The following is a 6088-nucleotide window of genomic DNA, read 5'->3' on the forward strand; positions in this document are numbered from 1 at the left end:
ATTGCTTATCAGAGTGGAGAAAAACAAATAAACAAGACCCACCTGTAATCTATTTACAAGAAACACTTTAAATATAAAGACTCAGGTAGGTTAAAAGAGACGAGAAAAGATATATTATGCTCCCACTAATCAAAAGAAATCTTCAGTAGCTCAAGTAATTTCAGATAAAGCAGCCTTCAGGGAATCAATTCTGCAAACAGACATAACAATCCTATATGTGCATGCACCTAGCAACGTTATGCCAAAATATATTAGACAAGTGATAAAACAGACAGGAATAAGAGAAAACCCACCATTACGGTTGGATACATTAAATACCCCTATTTGTAACTGATAAGCCAAGCAGGCAGAAACCTCATAAAGATATGCTTGACCAATCAGCACTATAATACAGCTTGATATAATTGGCAATTATAGAGTACTCTATCCAACAGCAGGAGGAATTCTTTTGAGACTGTGTAGAACATTTAGCAGGATAGCACACATTCTAGACCATAAAACACACCTGAGCACATGAAGACAAAATGAAATCATAAAACATATATCCCCATGCCACAGTGGAATAAAAGTAGGATTCAGTAAAAGAAAGATAGTTGAAGAAATGTCCAATTATTTGAAATTTAACAGTGTACTTTGAATAACACATTGATCAAAGAAGTCTGAAGAGAAACTTAAAAAATATTTTGAACTAAATGAAAATGAAACTATAACTGGTCAAATCATGTGAGATCCAGAAAAAGCAGTGCACAGAGACAAACGTATAACATTAAATGCATATATTAGAAAGTAAAATCTATAATCAATAACTTAAGCTTCTACTTTAAGAAGCTAGAGAAATAACAGCCAAACTAAGCAAAAGAAGAGAAATAATTAAAATTAGAACAGACCTCAGTAAGATTAAAAATAGAAAAACAATAAAGAAAATAAACTAATACAAAAGTTATTATTTGAAAATATGAATAAAATTGGTAAAGACTCTAGTCAGGCTAATCAAGGGAGAAAAGAGAGAGAGGACACAAGTTATTAATATAATAAATCAAACAGGGATTGCCATTATTGTTCCTATGGGCATTAAGAGGATATATAAAAGGATACTAAAAACAATTTTCTGTCTCAATATTTGAAAATGTTGATAAAATAGACAAATTTATTGAATGACACAAACTATCAATACTCATGCAAGAAAAGATCATCTGAAGAGGCCTCCATATATTAAAGAAATTGAATCAATAACTAATACTCTTTCATAAAAGAAATCACCTCAGATTAATTCACTGGTAAATTCTATCAACTGTGAAAGGAAGAAATGATGCCAATTCTAAATAACCTCTTCCAGTAAAATGGAAGCAGATGGAACACTTCCTAAGTCATTTCCTGAGGCTAGCATTACCCTAATTCCAAAAGTAGAGAAATGTATTAAAATAAAGGAAAACTATAGACTAATAACTCTCATGAACATAGACACAACATTCTCAACAAATATTTAAACTTGAATCCAACAATAAGTAAAAAGAATAATAAATTTTTTATTTATTATAGAAATATATAAACAGTAATTTATTCCACAGTGCAAAGTTAGGTCTCCATTTTAAAATTAATCATTGTAATCTACCATATCGATACTCTAAAGGAAAAATATTTTATGATTATATAAACTGACACAGAAAAAATATTTTACAAAATTTAACAACTAATCTGGATGAAAACTCTCAGAAAGCCAAAAATAGAGGAGAAAAACAGCAATTTAGTAAAGAACATCTGTAAAATCCTACAGTTATGCTAATTCGTGTAGAAAAATGGATACTTTCCTCCAAAGGTCTGGAACAAGGCAAGAATGTCCTCTCATCACTGCTATTCAACACTAGGAAATTCTAGCTAGTGCAATTACAAAATAAAAGCATGAAAATATATGCAGACTAATAAGAAAGACATAAAATGGTCTGTATTCCCAAATATTAAAAAATGCCTTAAATAAGTCAGTATAGCATGGGTCCAGGATAAAATTTAATACTGTATACAAAGTCAACTGCTTTCCCCTGTAACAGCAATGAACAACTAATATTTAAAGGAAAAATAATACCATTTGTAATAGTATCCAAAATAAATAAATAATTGGGTATATACCTACAAAACTATGTACTGACCTATATGTGGAAAACTAAACTCTGATAAAAATCTAAATAAATATTATAAATAAATAGAAAGAGATTTCATGTTCATTGACTGGGAGCCTCAATATACTTAAGGCTCTTCTTACCTGTTTGATCCATAGATTCAGTACAATCCCAATCAAAATTACATCAAGCTATTTTGCTAATATTGGCACCCTGGTTATAGAGTTTTTATGGTAAGGCAAAAGACTAGAATAACCACCAAAATACTGAAGAAAATAAGGTTGGAGAATACACTCTGCCTTATTTCAACACTTAACCATTAAGCAACAATAATCAAGGTAGCCTGGTATTGACAAAAGAGCAAGCATGTAGATCAATGGAACAGAATAGATAGTCCAAACATAGACCCAAACAAATGTAGTCAACTAATTTGTGATAAATAATCAAATGTAATTCAAAGCCAAAAGTATAGTCTTCTTATTAATTGGTTTTGGAAGAATTTGATATTCATATGCAAATAAAATGAACATAGGCATTGAATTTACAACTTACACTCTTCACAAAAATTAGATCAAAATGAATTACATACCTAAATGTAAAACACTTCACTACAAAATTTCTAGGAGAAAACATAGGATAAAATGTAGATGACCCTGGGCTTGGCAATACATTTTTTGATACAACACCGAAAGCATAATTCATGACAGAAAATGGAAATTTGGACTTTATTAAAAGTAAAATCTGCTCTGAAGTGACACTGTTAAGAGAACAAAAATAACTACTTGGAGAAATATTGGCAAAACACATATCTGATAAAGGATTTTTATCCAAATGTAAAAGGATTCTTAAAACTCAATAATAATAAAACAAAGAACTAATTAAACGTGCATAAGATCTGAATAGACAATTCAACCCCCAAAATATACAGATGGTAAATAAACATATAAAAAGGTGTTCAACATCATTTGTCATTAGAAATTTAAGCAAGCAACAATGAGATACCAGTAAATACCTATTTAAATGGCTAAAATCCAAAGAACTCACACTGCTACCGCTGGCAAAGATGCAAAGTAATAATAACTCCTGATTAATTGCTGGTAAACATTTTTTAAAAATCATGGTACCACCACTTTGGAAAACAGTTTAATAGTTTCTTCCAAAACTAAGTAAAGTTTATTACATTCCAAAGAATTAGTATGGCAATGGAGGCAGGGTTAAAAGAGTGGTGGTGAAACTTGACAAATACTACCTCAAGACCGGTGATCAAGGTTAACATTAATGGTGACTACTTATATACCATATGATGTGATGAAAATGACACTTCACTGCTTCACTTCTTAAAGAAGATTTTACTTCTGTGGTCTTTCTCCCCAGTACATATTACTTTTGTACAACAATGGAAAAGAAATCAGATGAATCATAACTGCAGGGTGTTCTACAAATACTTAACCAATAGTCCTAAAAAATCTCAAGGTCATCAAAACAAGACAAGTAACAACCAGGAAGAGCCTAAGAAGATATGACTACTATATGTAATGTAGTAGCCTGAATAGGATCCTAGAAAAGAAAAGAGAACATAATGTAAAAAATGAAAAAGTCTGAATAAAGCATTGACATTAAGTAAAATTCATTAGTTAATATCCTAATATTAACTCATTAATTGTAACAAATGTGTTATACTAATATGAAACATTAAAAATCATAGAAACTGGACAATATGGTATACATGAGAACATTCAGCACTCTCTTCCTAATAACTTTGTAAATTTAAAACTCTACTAAATTTTTTAAACAAAATATGTACTGAAAAAGTTAATATAATAAAGATCCATGTGCAGGATTTTCTGGGATGTAATTTTTCAACTTCTTTGAGTTAATACCCAAAGTATGATTTGTGTGAGTTGAGTATGATTATTGGATCACATGGTAAGAGTATGTTTAGTTTTGTAAGACATCCTTATGCTCTTTATAGCAGCTTTATTCATAATTGTCAAAACATGGAAGCAAAACATTTTTGTCTATAAGTCGCATATAGCCTTTGACTTTTATATACTTAAGCTATCTTAATTTCAATGAAAGGTCAATGTTTAAACAGAGAACCTTTTTTCATGAAAGCTAAAACACAGACAATGGAAAAGAAGTTATACTTATTTTTTTAAAAAAATCAATAATCTATAAGACCATATGTGGAGAAAGGAAAAGGAAGTACAAAATAAGGCATAATTTATTTCAAATCTTATTTTATAAAACCAGCTCTGTTTTTCAAAAGCAAATAATCATGTTGGTAAGTGTATGATGCTATGGTCTCATCCATTTCTGTTTAATAATAATATTTTCACCCTCTAGATAACGGCAAAGTTGTCTAGATAATATTTTTTAAGGCAAGCTTAAAGTGTTTCAAAAAAACTAATTTCTTACAGCATATTTTAATATGTCAACAATAATCTCTATACTTTTTTATAATGTCATATATGGAATTATATATTTTGATAAAAATTTAACCACAAGCTAAAGAAATGTTAATACAAAATTTATAATTGCAATTGAAATGATATCTTGAATGGTAAATCTTTTATACTCTATAATCAGTGAGTTACCAAGTGTCATTCTTTACTCCAGTTACAATATATTGATGTTTCTTTCCATTTCCTTTACCACTTTTAATCCATATACTATAGACCAACTGTATAATGGCAACGATAATTTAGGTGTTTTTCTTAAATGTAGTTTTTCCTTATTAAAATATAAAATATTCTAGAAAAATATATTATCTCTGTTAAGAGATAGGAAATATGATCTTAAAAGAGTTGAATAATGAAACCTCAATGTAATCATTTAAATTCTCATTTTAATCATCTACAAAAGAGAAATAACTAACAATACCAATATGCTGTGATGACTCAAATTGAGATGAAGGCTGCATACACCTCCCTTCTCCCACACACAGACAAACGCACATGTATACATGGACATTCACAGATATAGTGATACTATTGTCAATTATTTTCCATTCTAGCTTACTTACAGAAAACCGATTTCCCTTCACAGAAGACAAACTGTTTCTAATAAGTACTCTTTAATACAGCTATTTAAAATTTCTGAGGCCTACTCATAGAGTGTGTGGATTAAAAAGGAAAATATTTTTTAAATACTGACATATTAAATTTAATCCCTAAACATTTAAGCATGTTAAAAAGCATTATAAAATTATACATTTGTAAGTAGCTGAGTGATGAGCAAAACAAAAAGTTCTGACCTTCCCCCACCCCCAAGGGTAATCCACAATGCACTTCATTCTTCAGCTCATCTGTGACAGTCTTGTGGCTCTTTCTACCTCCTGACATCACTGACCCTTGCACATTCCCTACAATCACTTCATTCCTGACTGTTTATTTACTTTAGGATTATATAAACCTGGGAGACAGAAATAAGAGGGAATTGAATGAAGGTACATTTCTGCCTATTATTTCTTCTTCAAAAAGGATACTATAATGTGAAGGCACTTGTAGAGTGGTGCTCAAGCTAGAGATCTGAGTTTAAACACAGCTTTATGAAGAAGTTGATGTAGGAAATGAGATTTTAACTCTATTTTGGCAACTTGATTACTGAATTACTCTTCTTCCATAGACAATTTTTTCAAAGATTTTTTAAATTTGATTTTTCTCTCCCATAATCCCACCATACCACTCAAATCTACCTGCTCTTATAGCATCAACTGACCAGTTACTGAGTTTACCACCATTATGATAATCAAATATAGAAAACTCACTTCATAATTTATAAAAGTGCCAACTCTAAAAATTCTGAAAACCTTTTTCTTTGTTTTTCTTAACAAAATGCAAGGATAATTTGAGATACCTTCTTTCACTTGTCTCTTGAGTATTATTGTTCTCCAGGATTGTTTATCATCTTTTGCCTGAGCCACTTTGTTTAATCCTATGCCTTATTGGCAATCATGTTGTGAATATTCTTTC

The 6088-nt window shown here is 30.1% G+C and overlaps 1 protein-coding gene across 5 annotated transcripts in view; it reads left to right on the plus strand.

Moving 5' to 3' along the window:
• Nucleotides 1-6088, plus strand: part of LOC112208034 (protein eyes shut homolog) — a 327262-nt gene that overhangs the window by 143791 nt on the left and 177383 nt on the right. The window lies entirely within an intron of this gene.

Source organism: Pan troglodytes, chromosome 5, assembly GCF_028858775.2.
Source record: "Pan troglodytes isolate AG18354 chromosome 5, NHGRI_mPanTro3-v2.0_pri, whole genome shotgun sequence".
NCBI lineage: Eukaryota > Metazoa > Chordata > Mammalia > Primates > Hominidae > Pan > Pan troglodytes.